This window comes from Taudactylus pleione, unplaced genomic scaffold (assembly GCF_031769625.1).
Source record: "Taudactylus pleione unplaced genomic scaffold, aTauple2 ptg000169l, whole genome shotgun sequence".
In the NCBI taxonomy this organism is placed as follows: Eukaryota; Metazoa; Chordata; class Amphibia; order Anura; family Myobatrachidae; genus Taudactylus; species Taudactylus pleione.
The window spans coordinates 760,404-773,541 of record NW_028284571.1 but is presented as its reverse complement, the minus strand read 5'-3'; the positions used below and the strand labels follow the sequence as shown (position 1 = coordinate 773,541).

General features: G+C 42.0%; 1 protein-coding gene across 2 annotated transcripts in view; it reads right to left on the bottom strand.

Annotated features, from left to right (window-relative positions):
* Nucleotides 1-13,138, bottom strand: part of FRYL (FRY like transcription coactivator) — a 310,032-nt gene that overhangs the window by 238,822 nt on the left and 58,072 nt on the right. The gene's annotated exons all lie outside the window — the stretch shown is intronic.

Genomic DNA, 13,138 nt, shown 5'->3' with positions numbered 1-13,138 from the left:
TACCATGGATAATTGGGTAAAGCCAGCCATATCTTTTATAATACAGAAAGGGGAATAAAACATTTTTTACAGAAATGATTATGGCTAGGATTCATTATGATTATCATTTTTTTTTTACATACATCAAATAAGTATATTATGCATAGAAGACATTTAACCAGACAGAAACAGGCCTTGTGCGAGTTAGCTTTATGGCTCCATATCACTGGCTGTATTCATACTAAAAATCCACGTACCCTGTGCACCAACAAGGGAGCAACTTGTCTATCTATATCCAGAATTGCTAGAGCAAGGTTTACATCTTTGCTGTGGTTTGGTGGTTTATTAATAAAGATCCCTCATCATTTTATTTCAGGGAATTACAAAGAAATACAATATTTATAAAAACATTTGTAGACGCAGGTTTTTTTATGCATTCTGTAACATTACCATTCAGTTACACAGCCCTTCTGAAGCACCACCACTGTTCGTGATGTCTTTCCGGATAGGACCTTGTACTATGCTTGTGCTGCTGGGTACATCGTATATGGTTTGTTCGAACGACGAATGACATATCGGTAGTACATCAGCAGGTGGGTACATCAGATATGTCTGAACCACGTTGTTCAGACATAACAGGTCAGCCCTGCAGCACAGCCGATGCCACTAGATCATGAATATATATATATATATAATTAATATATATATATATAATTAATATATATATATATATATATATATATATATATATACATATATACACACACATATACATATGTATATATATACACATATACATATATATATGTGCATCTGCATGTGTGTACAGGCAACCTGCCGGCCACCCGTACACTGGCAGCTGGAACCACCGACAATAACGTCACTTCCTGTTCCCAGACATGTCGGGCAGCAGATTGGCAAGTGTAATCGACTATGCAGAACACTTACCAAATCGGTGGATCGATCGGCCTATCAAGTGGCCAGCCGATCCATCGTACAGGTGTGCACCCAGCATAAGTGTACAGCAACCATCTCTATCTGCCCTTACACAATACACTAGAGAGGTAGTGTATAGTAGTAGTATAAAGGAGGTAATCTAATCCTGGATGATAATTATCCATCACGGTACATGCTAAGATGACTGCAGCAACTAGTAATTGAAACAACAAGTCCCTTCAATGTTCGCTGTCCGGGACAAAACTCAACATGAGGCCTGCTGCTATGGCAGGAGTAGGCACCAGCCACCAAAACAGCAGCAGCAAGCAGGAGTCAGGAAGGCAGTGCAAGGCATCACAACCAGCGCCAAGAACAGAGAGGGGAGGACATAGGATTCGGTCTAATCTTGGCAGATCAGGATGAATGGGGAAGAAAACAGTTGGCAATGTTATCAAAATACAGAAATAAACCAAAATAAACAAACAAAAAAATATTGTAAATACTATCAAAAAGGTGACAATGTGGGTATGCCCCCTGCCTGGAAATAGGACAATACAAGTGTGGTAACTCTAACTACAGAGAGGAGTCCTTTACTTTCTTATCAGACACTTCTTTAGAGGGGATGGGGGTGGAAGAAACATTATGAAATGGATGAGATTTCTATTTTTATCTTTAATTGCTATACAGACAGTTGGTTCATACGAATAGTACCAAAGCGCATGGGAGATGTGCAGATAAAATTATATATACTGCAGCAGGCAGGTTTTGTGGTGAAGCGCGATGTTTGGATTCTCTACCTTACTGGTAGATCTTAAAATAGCAGCAGCAGCACTAAGGCCCTGATTCAGAGCCGGACGCTCTGACCAGAGCGCTCACTCTGAATCAGGGCCCACCTCCATAAATATGGAGCGTCCTCCTGGACGCTCGTATAGCTGTGGGTCACCACCCACAGCATATACGAGCGTGCAGGTTGATGGTCGCGATGGTCTTGACCATCGTGACCATCGCCACTGCGAGTTGAAGCCTGCGGTTCAGTTTCTCAACCGCATGGCCCGGAGTGATTTTGGCTCTATCAGAGCCAAAATCACTCCCACTGACATCACTAGTGATGTCAGTGGGGCCGGCTTCTGACGGTAGGCATTCCCTTGGGAACGCCCCCGTCTGGGAGGCACGCCCCCGGCACGCCCACCAAAGGGGGCGTGCTGTCAATCAACATCGACAGCACGCCCCCTTTGATCAGACACTACGAGCGAAGGAAAGTCCTTCGCTCGTCGCGTCTCGCGCATGTGCACGACGGAGCTCCCTCCGTCGTGCGCATGCGCAGTGCACACCATCGACCCACTTGCGAGCGGACAGCTGCTCGCGAGTGGGTCTGAATCAGGCCCTAAGTCTGTATTATAGTATACACAACGCTGCACTAATACAAAGGTTTATGTCCATTCAATGAAGATATCAGAGGGCCCCATTTCAGCTGTCATCACAACAGCTGCAACAAAGTCACGGGGAGCGCCACAACTTCCTCCATCAATACGTGGGGAAACTAAACGCAAACTTCTGGAGATGTACATGGCTATATATTATGATCCTCTTTTATTTATTCACAGGCACAAAAGTTTGGCTGTGACACACAGTGGCATATTCAATTGTCCGCTTTAAAATCTTAGTTTACCGCAGCTCAAGTAAACGTGCCTATTGCGCAGCTATTTACCTTAGCGCGGCAGTGTTCTCTCCCGCTTACCTCCAAATCCACTTGTATAAAGTGGAAGCGTGGTAAATTTCTACAATGTAAGTGTGGGGAAAAATGGGGAAATCAATCTGTACCCCATAAAAGTGCAAGCCAACATTGGTTAACATCACAGAAGTATATTAGTGACAAAAGCAAAGTAATTGGGACTCTGTTGTGTTAAAAAAAAAAAAAAACACACACACCTGTAACTCCCACCTGCCAACCTAATAACATGTCCCATTAATACAGCACCCCGGTACGCCTGCCCCATCATTAAATCCATTATTCTATATTTTGTAGAAGGTCATCACAAAAATGGCATGACATTACTGGCCAAATTAGGCTAATTAAAAACTTCCAAGTGCCTAATTAATTCCTAGGGGGTTGTTCCAGGGGTCCTGAACAAGTCCCAACATGTTTACCTTACAACAGAGATTTTCCCAAACTTTTTAGCTGCTCAGGGGCTGCAAGAAAAAAGCTGCATTAAATACTACGGAAAATTAACACTACAGTCACAATGAGTTGTATTCGGCCGCATTAACCGCTGAAAATGGGTTAATGCAGCTAACTGAATATGCCCCATAAATCGCACAAATACAGAATGGTACAGACGAGAACATAACTGGCATATGCACATAATTACGTAACAGAATATGAGGGGAGAGGGACCTGATCACTAGAGCTGTTAACCTGCAATCTATATCTTTTAAGGCTAACATATACCATTATATACCATTAACCTAGTTAGATATAGTTAGTACATGTTAGATGTTGAAGATAAAATACTTGTCGGTTGCTAGCACTTTCTTTGTAAATACCCATCTATGCTATTATAGTACCATACCTACCAACATACAGTCTCACCATCCCACAATGAGGATCTGCGGCCAGATTTGGGGTTGGCCGGTATTCCCCTGGGCACACACTGGAGAAAGGTGCCTCCAATCTGTACGGCAATTACATGATGGGTTTCTTTGCTAAATTATTATCACCTCATATTTCTGCAACCTGCTTATAAGCAGCTGATTTACCTGCCTACAGTTATGCTCTTACAGTATATGTTTACAGAACTCTTCGGTGACATTGAATGTTCTTATAAAGTTAAAGTAGGGAGTGCATAAACCCATATATGTTTTCTATAACAAACTTCAGCTGTCATAAATCCAGATGCCGCTGTCATTTCCAGAGGGTATTGGCCTTACAATGGCCTTGGTGCTGTTTGTGTGTACATGCAGTTTGCACTCACTGGATAGCTATCACTGCAGTATTCATTCCTTTAAAAGAGACATTTTAACTTGAAATATACAACATGTGGTGCATACACACGGTCAGATTTTTCTTCAGATCTGAACGATAACGATTTTAAAAATCATTCAATCGTTCATATCTGAAAGAAAAATGTGACATGTGGGCAACGATGAACGATGCGTGTTCCCAATGGTCAGATAACGATATCTGACATCTGATGTGTTTGCAGTCAGATTTGGTCGATTTCATTCATTTTAATACAGGCTGAAATTGTTCAATCATTTGCATATCGTTCAATCGTTCATCTGACATATCTGACCGTGTGTATGCACCATAATAGTCAGAAGCAAGAAAAGATATAGGATGAAAAAACAGCTGGAGATGGTTGAAGTGCATTGGATGTGTGTTATACTTAGTGATAGCTCCTACCCCATTATGTGAGGGGGGCTGTTGGTGTCACAGGCCAGTCAGTGGCCTGGTCCATTCCCTTCGGAGCCTGTAATGTACACTGTGCATGCACAATACATATGGCCTGTGACCGGGGCACGTGTGCACAAACACAGTCTATAAAAGCCTGTATTAGTTGCAGCTCCAAGAAGCCAGGAAGGTTTGATGGAAAGGCAGGGAGTGGCGTCCCACTGGAAGCATCTCTGTGCTAGCCTGATGCAGGGGCTATGGGTGAGCTGTGCTGCCGATGTCACCGCCTGCACACCTATTGTTACTGCCCTGTATGTATGTATGTATGTATGTATGTATGTATGTATGTATACAGTGGGTAAAATAAATATTGAACACAACATTTTTCTCAGTAAATATATTTGGAATGGGGCTATTGTAATGAAATGTTCACCAAATGTCAGAACAACCCATGCAATCCACACATGCAAAGAAATCACACCATAGATGTCCATAAATTAAGTTATGTGTAATAATGTGAAATGACACAGGGAAAAAGTATTGAACACACTTACTGAAATTTATTTAATACTTCATACAAAAGCCTTTGTTGGTAATGACAGCTTCAAGACACCTCCTGTATGGAGAAACTAGTCACATGCATTGCTCAGGTGTGGTTTTGGCCCATTCTTCCACACAAACAGTCTTCAAATCTTGAAGGTTCCGTGGCTTCTTCTATGAACTCTGGACCTGATTCAGACACGGTTGCGAGCGCTGAGCGCTCGCAACCGGGTCGATGGTGGCCCAGAGCGCATGCGCGCGACGGAGCCAGCTCAGTCGTGCGCATGTGCGAGACCCGGATGGCGACGGGCAATCAGTCGCTCCGGGTCTCGCACCAAAGGGGGCGTGCTGTCGATGTTGAGTGACAGCACGCCCCCTTTGGTGGGCGGGACGGGGACGGGGGGGGTCTGCCCAGACGGAGGCGTTCCCCCATGAGAACGCCTACCGTCTGGGGGCGGCCCCACTGACATCACAAGTGTTTGAGCCGAAAGCTCTCTGGGGCTTGCGGCCACGAGACCCTACCACAAGGGTCTCGTCGCAAGCCCGATGGTCGCGATGGTATTGACCATCGCGACCATCATTGTGGCCGCTCGCATTAGCTGTGGGTGGCAACCCACAGCAATGCGAGCGGCCAAGGGACCGCTCCAATAATAAAAAAAAAATAAAAAAAAATAAAAAAAAGACGCCCTGATTCAGAGCGAGCGCTCTGTCAGAGCGTCCGGCTCTGAATCAGGGCCTCTGATCCTTAGTTCTTTCCATAGATTTTCTCTGAAACCAACTGAGAGTGTCCTTGGCTGTGTGTTTGGGATCATTGTCTTGTTGAAATGTCCACCCACGTTTCATCTTCCCAATCCTGGTAGATGGCAGCAGGTTTTTCCATTTTTCCATTCATCCTTCCTTCAATGATATGAAGTATGCCAGTACCGTATGCTAAAAAACAGCCCCATACCATGATGTTCCCACCTCCAAACTTCACTGTTGGTATGGTGTTTTTGGGGTGATGTGCAGTGCCATTTCTCCTCCAAACATTGTGTGTATTATGGCATCCAACGAGTTCTGACCAGACTATATTCTCCCAGTATTTCACAGGCTTGTCCAAATGTTGTGCAGCAAACTTTAAACGAGCTTCAACATGCTTTTTCTTCAGCAATGGAGTCTTGCGTGGTGAGCGTGCATACAGGCCACGGCGGTTGAGTGCATTACTTATTGTTTTCTTTGATACAATTGTACCTGCTAATTCCAGGTCTTTCTGGAGCTCTCCACAAATGGTCCTCGGCTCTTGGACTACTCTTCTGATATTTCTTTACATTCCTCTGTCAGAAATCTTGCGAGGAGCATCTGGTCATGGCTGGTTTATGGTGAAATTATGTTCTTCCACTACCAGATTATGGCCCCAACAGTGCTCAATGGTACATTCAAAAGTTTAGAAATCGTTCTGTAACCAATGCCATCAGTATGTTTTGCGACAATAAGGTTGCGAAGGTCTTGAGGGAGCTCTTTGCTTTAACCCATCATGAGATGTTTCTTGTGTGACACATTGGTAATGAGACACCTTTTTATAGGTCATCATTTGGGACTAAACCATCTTATAATAATTTGCACTGACAGGGGCAGGATTGCTTTCTAATTACTGATAGATTTCAGCTGGTGTCTTAGCTTTCCATGCCTTTTTGCACCTCCCTTTCTTCATGTGTTAAATACTTTTTCCCTGAGTCATTTCACATTATTACACAAATGTAACTTAATTTATGGACATCTATGGTTAGATTTCTTTGCATGTGTGGATTGCATGGGTTGTTGCTGACATTTGGTGAAAATTTCATTACAATAGCCCCATTACAAATATACTTACTGAGAAAAATGTTGTGTTCAATTCTTATTTTACCCGCTGTATATATGTATGATGTATGCACATACATACACATTATATAAATATATATATATATATATATATATATATATTTATACACACACATACAAATATTCACCAACCGCGTAGTTAGCACTAATTTACAGCAGGGTGGTCAGCCAACTTGTGCCCCAATTGCCTTGCTATGACCATCAATACTCCACACATTTTTCCCCCAAACCATCTTGCGAATCATGTAAGTGGAGCATTAAAAAGTTACCTGTTAACCTTTTTTTTTATAATTCTTTTGCCACAACCAGGTTTTAATTGATAAATAAGATTTTAGTTATGTTTAAGATGGGAATCACACAATGTACAGCCATAAGAAACAGAACATTTTCAGAATGATTTAAGCTGGAGATGAAGTCAAACTACTCCACCTGCAGGACATGTGCAGAACTGCATCTCGCATAAAACCCTGGTGAATTGTAATCTGAGCCTCACATGCAACTTCTTTGGCAGCACTAAATTCTGGATGAAGATAAATAGGTTGCTCAGAAAATAACTTCTCAGTAGCAAGCACTGAAAGGAGGAAACCGAATGTACACAATAATAGTGTTTAAATATATATACACACACACACAAACACACATTATAATACAGGTTGAGTCTCCCATATCCCAAATGCTTGGGACCAGCGATGTTTTGGATATCGGCATATTCCATATTTTGGAATATTTGCAAACTATAATTAAATATATCTTAGGAATAGGACCCAAATCTAAACACAGAACGCATTTATGTGTTATATACACCTTATACACACAGCCTGCAGGCCATTTTATACAATATTTTCAATAATTTTGTGGCTCAAACAAAGTTTGTGTACATTAAACCATCAGAAAGCAAAGGTTTCACTACCTCAGTCATGCTAAAAATATTCCGTATTTCGGAATATTTGGATATGGGAGACTCAACCTGTATATACATGCTGCCAGAATAAATCCCACAGAACCAGACAGGTAAGACTGACCATCTGGTCTTCTCTTGTACTTCTAGTGGGAATAACCCAATTTTTGGGAATTACATAAATTAAAATAAACACTTTTGTTTTAACCATCACCTATAACAATATGACGCTGCCTCTCTGCCTATACATACTCTCCGTGTATATGACCGTGACGCGGTTAGTCAGGTTGTCAAATTATTGCAATATTTTGGAACTAATGAATAACAGTTTGAATTGAGTGCAGAGTCTGTATGATAATTTTATTTAAATGGTGTGGTCACATACCAAAGGCACCGCAGAAGCATGAGTGCCGTGAATTGAAGCCAATTGTTTAGAGAATTGTTTTTGTGGTCACACTTTCTATGGCACCCCAATTTCCCATATGCAAATAACATTTTGTCATCTTATTCCCCAGGTGCTCATTAACTAATATACTTGGGTGTGGTTCTGTCTCTTATGCCAGGTACACACTACACGATGTATGTACCCGGCTGACGCACGATGCGATGAATGACATATCGTGCGGTCGTTTGACACATCAAAATCTGGTGAACAAGAACCAGGCTAACCATTCTCATTAAACAGTCATATTCACCCACAGAACTTTTTTTGAGTACCAATCTCTGTTAACTCTAGAGACCGTTGGGCGTGAAAATCCAAGAAAATCAGCCATTTCTCAGATACACATAGCACCTTGTCTGGCAACAACAATGATTCCAGACCCACTTACATCAAAATTTCGTCCCAATTCTGGGTAGAATACATCTATACACCTACTGTACATGCTTTTATGCTTAGCTGCAACATAATTAGTTGATGATATATTTCCATTAACAAGCAGGTGTACCTAGTAAAGTGACCACTGAGTATACAGTATACTCAGAGAGAGAGAGATTGATTCACAGAATAATATTTGGTTATTCAATTGTATCTCACTAAACCAAATAATCAGACATTCATAAACAGGAGTGTGATTTACTGAACTATTCCTGCACTATGACATGCAACAAAAACAGGATATTATTAACTTTGTTTGACAATACACTTCATCATTTCAATTTACAGATTGATCATTCCTCTGGACCACGCTGTTCACTTTAAACATTTTGACAAAAACTTTTTGTAAATACTGAATGTTTGAGCCTACAGATGCGTTCTCACACATCTGCTGCAGTCGTGCTGAAAAACCCCTCTCGGCGCATCAGGTCACGTGAGACTCTGAAAGCACCGGGTGTCTTGTTTGCGTATTTTTTTTTGTGCCGAAAATGTCTCTAAGCTGCAATGTGATACGTCCAGGACGCACCAGGAGACTTTGCTGATTTATTTGATATGCAACACTTGTATATCTGTCTGCAACTGATAGGGGTATTCAATATGGAGCGAAAATGCCGTTTCTGCGAGGTTTTCGCTCGGATGACGTCATTTTCACCGTATTCAATTTGAAAACTTTTCGCCGGTAAGAAAAGTATATTGCATTCGACCCTGCGGAAAGTATCACCAAGGAATGGGTGGCGAAAAAAAGTGCAGAATTGGGGTTTTGGGGTGCAACATCTGGGAAACCACCCTGTAACCTTCAGACAGTCCCCCAAAGGTAAACTGTGTCAAAAAATGTAAAAAAAAATACCTCAGAGAACCCCAAAAAAAGCACTTTCATTTTGGGGGCGAAAAAAAAATTGGGGGTAAAAACTAGCGAACTACAATCTAGGGGGGTCCCCAAGTATGCCCCAGGTGTTTTTTTTCATTGCAGGTGTTTGCGGCAGGTGGATTTTTCACGTTTTTCAAAACTTCACTTTAGCAACTTTTAAATATGCTCACCCTCATTTTCAAGTACCCCAAATTTGCTGGGACTACTTATTTTCTGCCAAAAAAACCCTTCTAAATATTATTCTTCGCCACCTCCCCAAAATAGCAGCTATCGAGGCCGTTTAAAGACCCCAAAAACCTTCGGCAGGGCTAATCGGGGGTATCAAGAGTGATCCCCCATGTCAGAGCATCTTTTTGGGGGTGTTAGGGTCATTTCCCAAAAAATTAGCAAAGTTTTCGCCGATTTCACATTCGCCGGGTGCCGTTTTCGACGATTTCATATTGAATACAGGTATAATCGGGGGCACGCCCGATACTTTTTCGCCGGCAAAAGCTCCGATGTGCGGCGAAAGCTTAGACCCGCATAGACGGCAAAGTTTACGTTTCATATTGAATACCCCTTTGAGTCTCTGAATCTGTATATCACGTGCTACAATGTAGCAGCCGCAGCTTTTTCATTCCAAGTTCCGTTGTGGTTCATATACAGACTCAGGTGCACACAGATATACAAGTGTCACATATCCAATGAATCAGCACAGTCTGCTGGTGGGTCCGAGTCACATTATGTTGCAACTTGACACATTTTCAGCAAACCCCCCCCCCCCCCCCCCCCCCCGACATTAGCAGAGTAGCACGGGACCTGGCGGATCACTCACGCCAGGTAAGTCGCGCTGCGTGGTGTATTTAGGCTAGACGTATGAGGATACATCTGTAGTATATACTATTGGTGTCTATAGGAGTAGCAAGATTATGAGATGCTGAGAGCGATCATACATAAGAGCTCCCAGTCACCTTATAGGACTTGGGTTCTGGTATTTAGTATAGGTCAGCAGTATACTTAGTATAGGTCAGCAGTATACTTAGTATAGGCCAGCAGTATACTTAGTAGAGGCCAGCAGTATACTTAGTAGAGGTCAGCAGTATACTTAGTAGAGGTCAGCAGTATACTTAGTAGAGGTCAGCAGTATACTTAGTAGAGGTCAGCAGTATACTTAGTAGAGGTCAGCAGTATACTTAGTAGAGGTCAGCAGTATACTTAGTAGAGGTCAGCAGTATACTTAGTAGAGGTCAGCAGTATACTTAGTAGAGGTCAGCAGTATACTTAGTAGAGGTCAGCAGTATACTTAGTAGAGGTCAGCAGTATACTTAGTAGAGGTCAGCAGTATACTTAGTAGAGGTCAGCAGTATACTTAGTAGAGGTCAGCAGTATACTTAGTAGAGGTCAGCAGTATACTTAGTAGAGGTCAGCAGTATACTTAGTATAGGTCAGCAGTATACTTAGTATAGGTCAGCAGTATACTTAGTATAGGTCAGCAGTATACTTAGTATAGGTCAGCAGTATACTTAGTATAGGTCAGTAGTATACTTAGTATAGGTCAGCAGTATACTTAGTATAGGTCAGCAGTATACTTAGTATAGGTCAGCAGTATACTTAGTATAGGTCAGTAGTATACTTAGTATAGGTCAGCAGTATACTTAGTATAAGTCAGTAGTAGATAACTCTAGTTCTCAGGTGCTCATTCATATCACTACTGACTCATAACAACGGCTACATTTTATCACATATCAGAGGTATTAGCCTTTATCAATGACTAACAGTGGTTTAGTCCATCATCTTAGTGACATTATGAGGAAATAAACATTCAAGAATAGACATTTACAATTAATTTATACTAAATATCAGAATTGCACATGTATCAAACAGTAAATAACGTACTCCTAACGTTCACATAAAACAGATCTTCCATAGGCAGTGTCATTATAGAAGGGGGAAAAACTACATTACTTATAACCAGTCACTTCTAGACATGGGAGCTGCACAGGCAAAATGCAGACACGACCGGTCCCTTATTATGACTACATCAAACCCTGCACATTGCCTACTGGCATCCTTACATGGAAAAACATCTTCCTCTGACGACAAAACCAAACACAAGTGAAGACTCCTCAGGTATAATTATAACCTAATCTGCTTTTAATATGGGAACATTCCTCCATACGTGCTCTCATACAGTAGTACATATGCTGAGATTATTATGTGTAAACGGATTTGTCACTTTGTAACAAGTTGTGTTTACAGTTGGAGCTAAACCAGTGTGCTACGGTGTTACTGCTGTGAGGGACTCGCTGGAAAAACCAGATATAAAATACAACCTTAAAAGGTAAAAAATGTAAACCTAGACAATGCATCAGAATAAGAATCCAATCTGCAAGTATCATCTAAAGGCAAAAAGGATGTAGCCTTCATTATAGCAGAGAACACTCATTCTTCCCAGATTGAAGTAGTTACAAGCAGCCCTCCAAGCCTTCACCTGTTTCCCCTCTCTAGTTCCTCCACTGTTTTGAAGAGTGGAAAGGGAGAGTTAGGACTAGTTCAGAAAGCAGAACATGTCAGTCATAAACTGGGAATCTCCTCTATGTTGTCAGGAGGCACACAGCTCAGAAAGGGGGGGGGGGGGGGGGAGAGAGTCATTAGATGCCTGATCCACAAGCAAAGAGGGCGAGTTCTGTCAGTGTGTCTGTCTGACCTGTCAGTGTGTCTTCTAGCATTGCCAGTGTGTCTGTCCGTCCTGTCAGTGAGTCTGTGTCTCAGTCTGATCTGTGTATTCTCCAGTCCTGGCAGTAGCCTCTGCAGAAGGTAGGTTGCTTTTTGATGCAAAGAATGGGTATGTGTAACATTGGCTGTGATTGTACAGTATATCTGCACAGTACCTATTCCAAGAACTGAAGCACACAAGGTAAACATAAAGCAAGAGCATTGTATTCATAGCCCTGCTAGTGGTATAAACCACAAGGTGGGTAGCAAGAACTCCCGGTTCTATGGTAAATGTATATGCTGCATACTTATCCAGTCATGGATGTAACTAAAACACACAATGTGTAGTGGGTGCAGCTTACTTCACTGCAAGGTAAAATGTTACTTAATTGTGTGGATTAAAAAACAAAATACCCTTGTAAAGATATTAATCTTGTTAGAAACGAATATGTGAATAAGCCAAACTGAGATTCAACCATATATATATATGAAATAACTCAAGTATAAAAAGAAAGTGTCTGTTTTAGGCTTACTGGGGCAGCTTTCCTTTACTTTGGGCCTGATTCAGCATGGATCGCAGCTGCGTAATCGCATGCAATGAATCTGCTAAAATATGCCAATGTCGGCAACCGCACAGCCAGCATAGAGACGCCCACTCACTCTGCTACGGATTGCTCTCTGCGTCCATAATCGCAGTGCCATCTCCGCACAGTACGGTGCATTCACAGTACACAACAATCGGCGAATCTGCGTACGCAATTGCGATCCATGCTGAATCAGGCCCTTTGTTCCTAAATCAAGCATTCGGAAAGGCCCCGGTAGAAATCCTGCGTCCTGCATTTACTGCATAGCCGACACTGATGATTACTTAGTCAGCTCCTAAAAAGTGGCGCAGAACAGACCTGTACATCTGAACTTACAATTCCGTACCTCTGATTATATGCAGCAGTTGGAAGGACTAGGATTATAAAACAGTAGGATTGCAATGTGACATCCGTCCTCAGAGGATTAACATTTACTCTTGCCATATATTTACCAGTGGGAGGATGAGAATGCAAATAAACCACCAAGTGATAAACCAAAATCTGAGATATT